Consider the following 14754-nt stretch of genomic DNA (forward strand, 5'->3'; position numbering starts at 1 on the left):
AAGAAAGGAGTGGGGGACAAGACTTAAAAGCAGGCCTTCGTGATGGCAACTTAGGTTGTTAAGTTGACCGAGTGAGGCTCTTACCATTTGACAACAACATTCGAAGGTTACATTTTTGTTTTTACCTTTGTTTTCAATGTCAACCTTTTATACCCCTTTTGTCCTTGAATTAACAGTTCCATAAATACTTTACACTACTTATGACCACATATGATTGGTTCTTATTTTCTTAAATTATAGAGTACCTTGTATAAGGTACGAGTTTTTAACATATAATATCCACTTTCTTAGTACAAAGAGTTATTCTTTGTACATATAAGTTCATATAAGTTATTCTTCTAGCAATCTTTGAACCAATATTTTGTACATATAAGTTGATATAAGTTATTCTTCTAGCAATCTTTGAACCAATATATAGATCATCTCATTTTCATGGTATCATGTGACTAGATAAATCAGATAAATAAAAGTCTCTTGATGGCCGAAATAAAGAGCCATACTCTAACCTTTTCTATAAGTATATCATTTCAAAACCAACTCTGAAATAAACTTTATTATAACATGGTCACAATGAATTTGGATGTTCCAAAATCTAAAAAGACAAAAACTTTTCCAACATTCGAATAATCAAATCCAACCGGTTGCCACTACAACAATTACAAATTTAATCACATCATCATCTAGATTTATTTAAACTTTTGGGTTTGGAGGTTTTAAAAACCAGATAAGTATCAATCATTAATAACGTTAATGACATAGTCCCCACTCCTATTTCAAAGCTTTGTGATTTCAGTCAACCATTAACAACCTCCAAAAAACAATTCAAACTTCTATAAGCTTCCATTAACAAGAAGACGAGCTCACCATGAACTTAAAACCCCTATTTAAACCCCCCTTCAATCCTTCACAATAAGTCAAACACTCAAATTTAATTTCTTTATTAAAAAAATAAATAGAAATGGAATTGAACTTTCAAAACAATTATGAGTTCTCATCTTCATCTTCATCGTCTTCCAAGAAAGGCCGATTCAGCAGCACAAATGGCCGGAATTCGAGTAGAAACAAGTTTGTCGGTGTTAGACAGCGGCCCTCCGGCAAATGGGTGGCGGAAATCAAAAACACCACTCAGAAAATCCGGATGTGGCTAGGGACTTTCGACACGGCGGAGGAAGCCGCCAGAGCCTACGATGAGGCGGCGTATTTACTCCGGGGAGCCAACGCCAGAACCAATTTCATCCATCATGTGCCGATCAATTCTGCTCTCTCTCTCAAAATCCGAAACTTGCTTAATCACAAGAAATGCCTTCGACAAAACGCCACCGCCAAAAACACCACCACAACCACCACCCAAACAAGTACTCCGGTGACCCCGCGACGTGATTCAGTGAGTTGTACGGTACAAGTCAACAATGCAAAGAAGGAAAATTTCTCATCTGGGTATCAAGGAATTGAGGTGTTTGATGATGGGTATAAGCCAGATTTGACGAATTGCACTGGGAGTGTCGAGATCGGCGATTCAGGTGGAGGTTTTTATTATGGATTACAGTCTGATTTGCCATTGACCACTGGGAATGGATTCGAAGGGTTTAATATAGGGCCAATTTCGAAAAAGGGTGATGAAGATGGCGAAAGTACGAGTGATTTCGAGAGGCTGAAGGTGGAGAGACAGATATCGGCATCACTGTACGCCATGAATGGGGTGAATGAGTACTGGGATAATGTTCTTCATGATTGCGGCGATGGTGGTTCGTATTGGGATCTACCATTGTTGTCTCAGATGTTCTGCCCAATCACTTAGAACTTTTAGAGAAACAATTGCGATTCTTAATAGGTTTATTACTTGGAAAGATTAATGAAATGAGTACAAGTATGTTTCCTAGAACTCGATTTCGGTTGGTTGAAAGTCGAATCATTTTAAATCGATGCAAGAAATATTGGTTTGTAAGACTTCGATTTGTTTGTCTTTTCAGACCAGAACAATAGAAATCTATATGAAAGAACTATTTTTATGTTTATTATTTGGATTTTTGTAAAAATACGGAAAAGTCCAATGAATCTATTTTGGGATGGTTATAAGAAAATCACCAATGATTTGTTTTGCCTTTTGACAGAAGAACCACTATATTGATGTTGACGTTTTAACTATGTCGTTTTTTTCTAGTTAAAGTAGGTTTATCAGATTCATTTAATCTGATAGGGTTTTTGATTGACGTGGTCGATGATGTGGACTGTGCACGGGGTTTGGGGGAGGACAATTACAGAGCAAGAAGGTTGAGCCACCTATGCGAAAATAACTAACAAGATTCAAGGTTAATAAGTGTGATTGTTTATTGCTCTTTCAAAAAAAAAGTGTGATTGTTTATGACATGCTCAAATATGTGTTTGTTGAAATGTTTGATGAACACGGGAGTCTCCCGGATTGCGATGCGGGAGCGGATCAATTGATCGTTTATTTCACCAGTTAGGATGATAATCACCTACCGGAAAAACTTCACAAATCACAGGCTAAGTTTCTCTTATTTTCACCTTTGATCAGTCACTTTTGAGTCTCATTCAAGAATCTTAAATTGTCTCTAATGACTAGGGATGTTCGTTTGAATGGATCGGTTTGATCCGATCCAATAAGATGAATCCAAATTTTTTCGGTTTTCAAAACGTGAATCCGAATAGTCCAAATTAAATTCAAATCCGATCCGAAACATTCAAATTACAATTCGTTTGGATCGGATTTTACAATTCGGTTTTCAAGAAGCGAGACATTTAAAAATATATACTAATATTAGTCAACTTTAAAATAAATTTTTTGGTAAGAATTAAAATTATGACAACTATTAAAAATTTTATTATAATTCAATATTTTATAGATAAAAAACTATTGAAAAGTATACCTTAATGTATTTTATTGGATAATACTTTCTAATCTATTTAAAAATACAATTTAGCAAATTAATAAATAACTAAAAGATGTATACTTGAAACAAATATATATAAATAAGTAAATAATAAACTCTTATTCGGTTTTTTTGGACTATTCGGTTTTAATTTTATAAACTGTAACCAATCCGAAATCCAAAATAATAATTCGGTTTTACTAGAAACTCATCCAAAAATCCAAAAATCCAAACCAAATAGTTCAATCCAAATTGTCCAATTGGACAATTCGGTTTTATCCGAATAGTGAACAGCCCTACTAATGACAGTTATAAAATCGTCATTACACTGCACCTAATGGCAGTTACAAAACTGCTTTGTTGCTGTGTCGGACCCCTAGTCGTATCCGGGTCAAATATTTTGAACATCCCACGCTTATACACAAAACAACTATGATATGTTCAATATATCTTGGTGGTACATGATAAACAACTCATACTTCTCAAAAACATATTGTATGATATGTTCTATATATCTTTGGCTGTACATGACAAAAACGTGTTTTTTAGGTCGTAAACGATCCCTAACCGACCTCGAGTCCGCTTCATCATTAGAATCCCCAACGAAAGGTGACAAATTTGCAACATTGAACGTCGTAGACACGTTGTAATGACCCGATATTTCGATCTTGTACACATTGTCAGTGGCGGAACCCTTCAGGGCCAAGGGAGGCCATAGCCCCCCCGTTTTTCACCAGATATATGTTTGTAATCATTGGTTTTTCTTCTTGTTTCACCATAGATGACCCGGAATGGTTGTAATAAAGCCTACTGCCTAGGAAAAAGGGTTAGGAAGGCATAGTTTTCGGAAGGATTCTTTCCAATGAACAATCAAAATGTAGAGATGCAAAGAATGAATATGAACTATGAACAGGTAAGACTGAAATAAAGTCACTTATTCTCCTCAAACCCCATCAATTCCATATCACTCTCTCTATTTCTCTTCATGTTTATTCTTCTTTTTTTTTTTTGCTCTTTATCCATCGTGCCTAGCATTCTGGTATATCCTTGAAAATACGAAGTTGTTACTTTTTGGTTATCTGGTTTATGAGTTTTTTTAAGGGATAATGACTTAAAAGGGTAATATATTTTTCGATTTGTACACATTTGGTCACTGAGTTTTGTTTTCGTCCACATTTACCCCTTCAACTTGTTAAACTGTACACATTCAGTCCTTATGACCGGTTACTCCAGGTTAGCCGGGAAAAATGACTTGATAGGGTAATATATTTCTCATTTTGTTCACATTTAGTCCTTAATATTTTTGTATACATTTAGTCATTAATATTTTTTTTTGTTTCAAAATAAGTCATTTTTGTTTTTGTACACATTCAGTACTTATGAATGTTTTCTTTAGATTTTTCTGACGACATCTTATGTGGGACAATCATTGATGAAGTGTGTGGGGCTGTTAATGTTTATGTGTAATGTCTCATTTTCACAACCAAAAAATTTCATTTTTAAATAACGCAAAACTCCCTAATTATAAATCCATTATTAAGAAAAAATGTTTATTCCAAAATACATTTATCGAAAATCAGAGTAATATAAGAAACGCGAAATTCTCAATATTGTTGATGAGTGTGTACAGTCATGCATTCGCCTTCCCACGACCAACGATAGAACCTGAAAACATAAACATCTTGGTAAGCACAAAGTTTAGTGAGTTTCCCTCAAAATACCCAATACAACAAACGTATTATCATGCATAAAGGACTCACACTCATCAGATTGGAATACATTAGCCCAATCAATCATCGGACTGGAATGCCAACATGCTACAGGTCCAATCAATCATCGGACTAGAATACCCAGGGTTTGTTGCCATGCCGCCTTAATCCAACCGCACTTCTCGAGTCTCCATGCCTACAGCTTATAGCCGACCCGCACCAGGTATCTTGGCCTACAACATATAGCAGGACCACCTCAACCTATCCCACCACCATATGGCTATCCCACATAAGATGTCGTGAGAAAAACCTAAAGAAAACATTCATAGGTACTGAATGAATACAAAAACAAAAATGACTTATTTTGCAAAAAAAAAATATTAAGGACTAAATGTGTACAAAATATATTAAGGACTAAATGTGTACAAAGTGAGAAATATATTACCCTATTAAGTCATTTTTACCGGCTAACCTGGAGTAGTCGGTTATAAGGATTAAATGTGTACAGTTTAACAAGTTGAAGGGGTAAATGTGGACGAAAAAAAACTCAGTGACTAAATATGTACAAATTGAAAAATATATTACCCTTTTATGTAGGGGTGTGCGCGGTGCGGTTTGGTGCGGTTTAGAGCCAAAACCCCAACCGCACCGCACATGCGGTTTGAGTTATTTAGAAACCGCACCGCGAACGTTCAAAACCGCATTATGCGGTGCGGTTTGGTGCGGGCGGTTTATGCGGTTTACATGCGGTTTTGCGGTTTGAGTAATTATTTACATTAAACTTAATGAAAATACTATCATTGTCGTCACTAACGGCTCACTAAGTGGTCATTAAGAAATTTGGTGGTCATAAAATTATGGTCATTAACTACTTATGAATATACATAAGTTAAGAAAACATAGTGTATAAAATAATGGTCACTGAATGTTATTTGAAAATGAATTTGAGACAAAAAATATGGTCACTCCATTAAATTTTGCATTAAATTTTGGATTAATTAATATTACATTTCAAAAACTTAAGATAATCTCACTAATTTAGGACCTGTCAAATTATTTTCGAATATATATATATATATATATATATATATATATATATATATATATATATATATATATATATATATATATATATATATATATAGATCTGGTAAGAAATTTTTTTTGGTAGGAATGTAAGAAGTTTTTTTTCTACATATTTTTTTTACGAACAAAATAAATGAATCACTAGATGATTCATTTGTAAGATGATTCACAAGAAAAATTTCCCAAAAAAAACATCTTTATGATTCATTTTTAAGTAAATTAAGAAAAAATTCATTTTTATGACAATTTTAGTGAATAACAACAAAATCATTGTATAAATGAATCATCGAGATGTTTTTCTGAGAATTTTTTCTTGTGAATCCTCTTTCAAATGAATCATCTAATGATTCATTTTGTTTGTTCACGAAAAAAATATGTAGAAAAAAAACTTCTTACCTTCCTACCAAAAATTTCCTTCTTATTTGATCTTGACTCTATATATATATATATATATATATATATATATATATATATATATATATATATATATATATATATATATATATATATATATATATATATATATATAATCATTAATTGATTTTATCAATGCGGTGCGGTTTAAACCGCAATTTTGTAATCGTAAACCGCAAACCGCGCCGCATAATGTGGTTTAACAAAAATACAAACCGAAAACGGCACCGCGAGTGTTTTAAACCGCGTTATGCGGTGCGGTTTGGCGCGGTGCGGGCGGTTTATGCGGTTTATTGCACACCCCTACTTTTATGTCATTATCCCTAAATAAATACTATGATCATAATTGCATTGTAGTTCCAACTGCACATATTCATTTTACGGTAATACACTAAGACTGGAGGGTGTGGGGTGCGGTTTCAGCTGATGTGGCACTGAAACACCGCCCCCTCCCTGCAGTTTCGAAGTGCGGTTTGGAGAGTGTGGCAAGAATTGGGAGCGCTCCCTTTCTCTCTCTCTTCCTCTATCTCTCTATCTCTCTTCTTTCTCTCTCTCTCTTTTTCTCTCTCTCTCTCTCTCTCTTCCTCTATCTCTCCACCCCTTGGGTGTTGTAAAAAAGTGCGGTAAAAGGAGGGAGTGTGACACCACTCCCTCTAGCCTAACACATACAATTTGTATATTATAAAAGCACTCAAAGGTAATAATAATAATAATAATAATAACAACTATACCACAAACCATTTGGTAAGTATTTGTTTGCTAGACGCTCTAAAAAAATATGTTGTGTAATAATAATGTATACATCTATAAAGTTATTACTAAAAAATAAAAATAAAAACATCACCCACTTCATACTTAATAGCAGTGGCGGATCCTAATAGAGGCCGGGGGGTCATGGCCTCCCGGCTTTTAAGGTTCCTAATATATATATATATATATATATATATATATATATATATATATATATATATATATATATATATATATATATATATATATTATTTATGTAATAAAACCAATAATCACTAAGGTGTTGTTTGTTTTTCTGAAGCCAAAATGTCTGCAGTCTGCGGACCACATCTGCAAGCCTCTGCGGCAGAAGAGGTAAACCAAATGTCTGCAGTCTGTAATAAGAAGACTGTTTGTTTTTAACGTCTGCGGCTAATGAAATAAATTCATTTTTCAAACTTAATTTCATGTCATAAACATTAAAAATGTATTTTCAGCAAAAAAAAAAACAAAAAAAAAAAACAAATCTGCCATGTTTTTTTTTTCGGTTTAGGTTAAAATGAGGTATGAAAACCTTTGAAGACAGTGGCCCATGTCTGCGTCGGGAAGACCTCGTGCAGACGTTTTTTGATCTGCGCACTTCCAAAAAACAAACACTCTGCGAGTACATATGTCTGGACGTTGTCTGCGCGGCGCAGACAAAAGTGGTTGCACAGATCTTTACAAAAAAAACAAACATCCCCTAAATTAGCTAAATAGGCCCCCCGATTTTAGATCACTTTTATACGTAAGATAATTTATACGATCAACTAACTGAAATGTCGAAAATCATTGATAAAATAAAAAGAATCATTGTTTTAATGGAAAAATATCTCTTAAACTCAATAAACGATAAAAAAATCTGATCAAATTTATATAATTTTACTCAAACTTTGAGTTTAAGAAAACAAGAAACATATATACCAAAGGTACTTTCTCTCATTTTGTTTCTTTATTTCTTTTTCTCTCTCTAAATTAATGGGTTTGAAGTGTAAATATGGATATAAGATACGGACTAAAACACTAACAATTATTCTAATATTAACTAGAAAAGATTTACCGGCATTGCCGAGGTCGGAAGGTATTGCTTTGTAAAGTAAAGTAGTATGTTGGTTGTTTTTTGTCCGTTAATGTGAGGGTAATTTGGTCTTTTCAAGTAGTAGGGACTGAATTTGTCACCATGGGTAAACCATATAGACCATTTATGTAATTTGGCCGGTGGTAGTGGTGGTGGTGATTGCAGATAGTAGGTGGGTTTATGGTATTGGGTGGGTATTTTCTAATAAATAAAACATTAATTTAAAACCAAAAAGAGAATGTTAAATCTGGTAAACCACAGGGACCAATCGTGTAATTTTATCTAACAATAATAATAATAATGATGAGGGACCATTTCTGCTAAAAGACAAAATACTAATAATATGTAATAAAAGGCAAAAGGCGAGGGTTATGAAAAATTCAAACTAAAGTGGAAGGGTTGTTTGTGAACAAAAACATAAAGATGAATGGTCAATGTTGTAAGTTGGAGGACCAAAGTTGACAAAAAATGTGTCACTTTACTGTTAAAATCTTTCATAACTTTAATATATATATATATATATATATATATATATATATATATATATATATATATAATAATAATAATAATAATAATAATAATAATAATAATAAGAGTAAATTACACGAATCGTCCCTCGCACATGTGTCAATAAGCACGTCCAGTCCTTATTTTCAAAAATTAACTCGGACCGTCCTTCGTTTTGTTGAAAGTTTCATGTTTCATCCCTCGTTAGTTTAAATTTACACGCTTAAGCCCTTCCAAGACATGAAATGACTACAATGCCCTTTTCAATTTATTTTTCATTTATTTTTAACATTTTTATTACTTTTTAATATTAAAAAATATTTTAATTTAAATTGTGGGTCCATTTATCTTTAAACCTAATATATTTATATCTCTTTTTCGTTTGTTGAACACTTAACCACCGGCACTACCACCGGAAAATTAAGCACCCACCCCTTATCTTCTTCTCCCGGTTTGCTCTTCTTCGAAAATCGAAAAAAAAAAGTTTAAAACCTGTAACATGTAAACCCAAATGGTTTTAGAAATTGAAAATCATTTCAGAATCTCAAAATCCTTCCAAAATGAAAATTGGTGGTGGGTCTTTTTAAAAATCCGAAATATACACACAACGATGGTGAATCACAAATCTGAAGCTTGTAACCCCTTCACTTTGTGTGTTTCTGATCGAACAACACAAATAAACACAAAAATATACACACAACGCACAAAAATATACACAATCAGTGGATCAAATCCAATCATTTACTAAAACGACCTCCACTGAAAACTCACGTACAGGGAAATTTACCCTCACATCACCCTATCCCCGCTTCAAACAATCTTGGAAAAACAACAAACCTAAATCTACTAAGAATTAGGGCAAAATCAGTTTGGTTAAATCCAAAACCCAAAACCAGTTTACTCAAATCTAATAAGAAAAAACACAACCCTCAATCAGAGTTTGAATCTAGGCTTACTGTGGTGGCTTATTTCGAACGGAGAAAATAGAAATCGAATCGCCTATCGGAAAATCAACTGATGCCGAATGGATTGAGGTGAGAATCGATAGCTTGAAGGATAAGTTTATAGGAGAGATCAATGGCTTCAGGTCGACAAGGCATAGGTTGACGGCGACATGCTCACATCGATGGCTTCATGTTCGTCATTTTGTTTCATGAAAGCTGGGGGAATGAATTAACGAAAGCAATGGGAAAAGGTTTGAGGGATGAAGTGGATATGGTTATTTTTTAAATTTAAAATAGATAAACAAATAAAAGAAAATTAAAAAAAGAAATCATTAAGGGCAAAATAGTCTTTTTATGTCCAGAGGGATGAAACGTGTAAAGTTAAATAAAACAAGGACGGTCCGAATTAATTTTTAAAAATAGGGATTGAACGTGTCATTCGGCACTTGCACAAGGTACGATTCGTGTAATTTACTCTAATAATAATAATAATAACATCCATCGTATGTATCTCTTTTTCATATCGAGTTAATGCTTCGTTTCTTAAAATGAGTCTTCTTTTTTAACGATTGGGCTACTATTTTTTAAATCAAAATTGTTTGTTTTTTGAACCTATAATTGCATACAATTATATTTGTAGTTGCACAATTACAATAAAAAAATTATAAATTTTTACACTTTTAGTACAAAATATACAAAATATAGTAGTTGTATAGGACACACGGACACTAAGGTGTTGTTTGTTTTTTCTAAAAAACCATTTTTGACCTCTTATTGTTGTACCGCGCAACACACGCACAACACTTGGCGATTCGCAGCTGTTTGTTTTTCAAAAGACTTCTGACTTAAAAACTGTTGCGCGTTTGCTGCGTGGCGCAGTACTGGACCCTTGTGACAACTGGTAAATTCGGAATCGAACAGAGTCTAAATGTAACATCCCAAAATTCAAGGCCAAAAATTTCATTTTTAATTAGGTTATTACATAAAACCAAAGTGTTAATAGTCAAAATATAATATCATGAAACCATATCAGAGTGTAATCCCAAGGATCTCGTGTGCGGAAAACATAGTGTGATGCGCTGCGATCAAGTCGGCTCCTTTCCTTTGAAAACAAGCACCTGAAACCAAAACTGTAAACCGTAAGCACGAAGTTTAGTGAGTTTCCCCATCATACCACATACCACATAATACCATCGGTATCTTTCAACCGGTAACTACCATCGGTATCTTTCAACCGCTATCCGACATCGGTATCTTTCAACCGGTAACCGGGGACTATTTCACCCCTACCACCATGACATAATAATATCATAAGCATATTGATCACGTACTAACATCATAAACATGCTGATCACATACTAACATATCATAAACATGTTGATCACATACTAACATATCAACCGGTATCCGCCATCGGTATCTTTCAACCGGTAATCGGGGACTATTTCACCCCCTATCAACAAGTCATAAACATATTGGTTCCATGATAACATAACATAAACATAATGAATCACATAATGGCATATCATAACCATACTGGTCACATAATATCATATCATAAACATACTGCTCACATAATGGCATATCATAACCATACAAGTCACATAATAACATATCATAACCATACTGCTAGGCATGCATGGGTTCTGCCCACCCCTTCGGTATCTTTCAACCGGTAACCGTCTTCGGTATCTTTCAACCGGTAACTGGGGACTATTGCACCCCTACTACTACTACTACTAACACATATCTCATAGCATCCCAGCACAATAAGCATATCAAATAATGGCAACCAGATAATTATCACAAAGACAATCATCTCAAACATAATCACCTACAGGTGGGCCGGCATTGATGCCTTAGACCCACCCCTACTGGAAGGTAACTCACCTCGCACTGCTGAAGTACCGTAGACTTAACCCACACTGTTGAAGTCCTACAGACTCAACCCCAGCTGCTGGATGACAGATTCCCGGTCTGTCAATATCAAAACATCACCCAATTAATAATTGGGTTCCACTACATAATCATAAGTACGTACTTTGGGTAATTACTACATTATCCCCTGGCTTGGCTTTATTCAAGCCCAAGGCCCAATCCATAGGCCCAAAGTCAAATTAGAAATCAATGCCCATCATATGGCCCAATTTTCCAAATTGGGCCCAAACCCCTTACATGGGCCTTACCCATTAAGGAATGACGATTAGGGTTAAGTATTTCTTACTTAACCCATTAAGGAATTAATCCATTAAGTCCATCATTCTTCTAAATAAGTCATATGGTGTGATTGGGCTTAATCACACAATTCCATTATTCCAATGGCCCACAAGTGGGTCTCAATAAGTCCAAGCCCATAAATCCAACATTAGGGTTTTCTAAACCCTAATTAGGGTTTCCAACCCCATCTTAACCCAATAACCCAATAGGCCCATTAGCTAAGTCCTTGGATCCATTAGGGTCCATTAAACCCATTAGACACATGCTTGGGCTTTAATGTCAATTAGGGCTTCATTGGGCCCATTAGGGTTTATTAGGCCCATTAGGGTTTATGTCCCTTGTCCAAACATCACAAACGAGTCACCATACAACGAGGCACACCGCCACCCGACACGGCGGCCGGTGGCGGCAGCCACCACCCTACGGTGGTGGTTTTAGTTTTCTTTTCATTAATCCATTTCTAATTACATTTTACATGGCTAAATCTCAAATAAACACACACACCTACTAACAAACACACACACGGTGGTGCATGGTGGCAGCCACCATCTCACGGTGGTGGCAGTGGCGGTTCTTGGTTTTCCAGCCACGCAAACCCAACTCCACATCACTGAAATAACAAACACAAGCACTCTTGTCCGGAACAGCAACACAGCCACCCACCTGGTGGCGTACATGGCGGTGATGGCACGAGATGGAGGCAGCAGCGGCAACTTTGCTTTGACAGCCACCACCTCGCTGTGGTGGCGGCGTTTCCTCACGTTCCGCAACCCATCAGCACTTCAGCCCACGCGAGTAGATTACATGAACGCAAGCCCGATCGTAAGCCACGCATCCTCCGTGCTCACTTTAGGTGACAGCATCAGGCAATCGGAGAAGAAATAACGACGATGGAACATCACAGGAGCTGAACGACGTCGAGAAGGATATTGGCGGTGCGAAACCCACCGAGCGAAGCAGCAGCAGCAGCGGCGGAGAGACTACACGGTCCTCGCCGGCGATTATAGTGACGACAATGTATGGAGGCTGTTCGACGGCGCTAGGTGGTCGGAGAATGGACGTAATGAACGTTAGCGTCGCCCATTCAACTCCCACAGCCCTATCATCCGACGTCTTTAACCCATTGAAGTCATCCTCGCCGGCCGCAAGCACGATGGAAGTCCGGTGGTCACGGTGGTTGCTTGGCTGATCGGAGATAGGATGGTAGCGGCGCCGGTGGGGAGCTATAAGTTGGGAGGCGGCTGTAACATGCTCTTTTAGGGTTAGGGTTCGCATTGTATAAATACCCGACACCCCCCTCAAACTTTATTCCATCATGCCGTAAATATTCCCTCCCCACAAGATTCTTTTTACAGAAAGTCCATAATTTACTCTTTCCACCCCTGCTCACATAATTCCTTACATATATAGTCCCATAGTTACCATTCGACCCCTCCAGTCAGAAATTATTTCAAAATAAATCCCATATTTACCTTTTTAGCCCTCAGCCTTAAAATTCCTTACAACTTGCATATAATACTTACCAAACAGCCCCCTTCTCTTCAAGATCTTTTCAAATAAGGTCCATATGTTACTCTTTTAACCCCCAATCTCTTAAAGTGTGACAATTAAATCCTCGAGACCAACCTTTGACCTATAATTATTTATTTTAGGGCTACTATTCGTTCATTAATTAATTTATTCATTAATTAAACAAACAGGGTGTTACAACTCTCCCCCACTTAAATTAGATTTCGTTCTCGAAATCATTCCTTACCATTCCTTACTCTCCCAACCACTCTAGTAGCATGGTCACCAACTTGGGCACACCCTAGCCTTCCCCAGGTAGCCATGACCAATCCTCGTACAGCCCTAAAATCCACAGGTGAATGAATTCCTCGCAACAAGATCTCATTTACCCCGTCCGAAATCTGCTGACTTGAGATGATCTGAATCCCTGACAGACCACTCTTACTGAATCATCATCATCGAATCTAGCCCACTTGTCTTTCACCTGATTACTCAGTCCCTGATAACTCGAGGTTCCCACTGAAAATCGGGACCACAAGCCCAATTACCTTTGCAGGTCACTTATACTCGGCTAAGACTCAAATAACCCCGCTGTGAGTGACTTGCCACTTCCCAATCAACCAGCTATTTCGTACGTATTTGCAACCTGGAACGCAAATACTAACACTGCCCAAACGTAGAAACTGCCCGAACACTGAACTGCCTGAAGCAGTATGCTGCTACATAGTTGCTTCCCAAAATCTATCGAGACCTCCTGGGTCTCAATTCGCTCGCCAAGCATCTGAAATATCGGGTTTCTGCCCGGCCGTGGAGCCAAAGGACTCCCACTTAGTCGTCTCACACGAATTCTGAACTTGATCCTTCTCTGAAACTAGTTGCGACTAGTTATCATGCCACTGTGGCTCTAACAACCTCCTGATCTATCCGATCGGGTCCATGCGTCACATCCTGTCATCATCCAATCCAAGACTAAAAGTGATTGCTACCTAACCGATGGTAGCCTTATATCACAAGCAATCTTATACAGTCCATTGCTTTCCTGATCCCATAATTGTAGTGGCGCTGCTACAGTCTCATCACTGGCTCAAACAGATCTAATCCATCTGGGTAACACCGAAATCCAATCTGTGGATTTACATATCCTCACTGCTGCACCCAAACTGGTGGGTACTACTGTTCCTTCCGCGTTCTAACAACACGCTCATGCCATCTACCAACCTGGTGAAAGCTACGGCTACACCCACAGTCTCATGACACTCTATCACTATCTGACCACTAGTGAATGCTACGGCTACCCTCGTAGTCTTACAACACTTCCCATGCTAACTAACCACTGGTGAATGCTACAGCTACCCCCGCAGTCTTACAACACTTCCCATACTAACTGATCGCTAGTGAATGCTACGGCTACCCCCGTAGTCTTACAACACTTTCCATACTATCTGACTGCTAGTGAATGCTACGGCTACCCCCGTAGTCTTACAACACTTTCCAAACTATCTGACTGCTAGTGAATGCTACGGCTACCCCCGTAGTCTTACAACACTTTCCAAACTATCTGACTGCTAATGAATGCTACGGCTACCCCCGTAGTCTTACAACACTTTCCACACTGGGTCAAACGCGCACTC

The 14754-nt window shown here is 37.0% G+C and overlaps 1 long non-coding RNA gene and 1 pseudogene across 1 annotated transcript; one reads left to right on the forward strand and one right to left on the reverse strand.

Annotated features, from left to right (window-relative positions):
- Nucleotides 1-897: 897 nt before the first annotated feature.
- On the forward strand, nt 898-2015 carry LOC145118898 (ethylene-responsive transcription factor ERN1 pseudogene; annotated as a pseudogene).
- An 8307-nt stretch (nt 2016-10322) lies between these two features.
- On the reverse strand, nt 10323-12891 carry LOC145118751 (uncharacterized). The gene is made up of 3 exons (XR_013713434.1): nt 12119-12891; nt 11288-11374; nt 10323-10515 (listed from the first exon to the last, which is right to left on the reverse strand). It is a non-coding gene; the product is annotated as an uncharacterized LOC145118751 (long non-coding RNA).
- Nucleotides 12892-14754: the final 1863 nt, after the last annotated feature.

The sequence above is a fragment of the Lactuca virosa genome, chromosome 6, assembly GCF_052849685.1.
Source record: "Lactuca virosa cultivar CGN04683 chromosome 6, Lactuca_virosa_CGN04683_v6, whole genome shotgun sequence".
NCBI classification, from domain to species: Eukaryota; Viridiplantae; Streptophyta; class Magnoliopsida; order Asterales; family Asteraceae; genus Lactuca; species Lactuca virosa.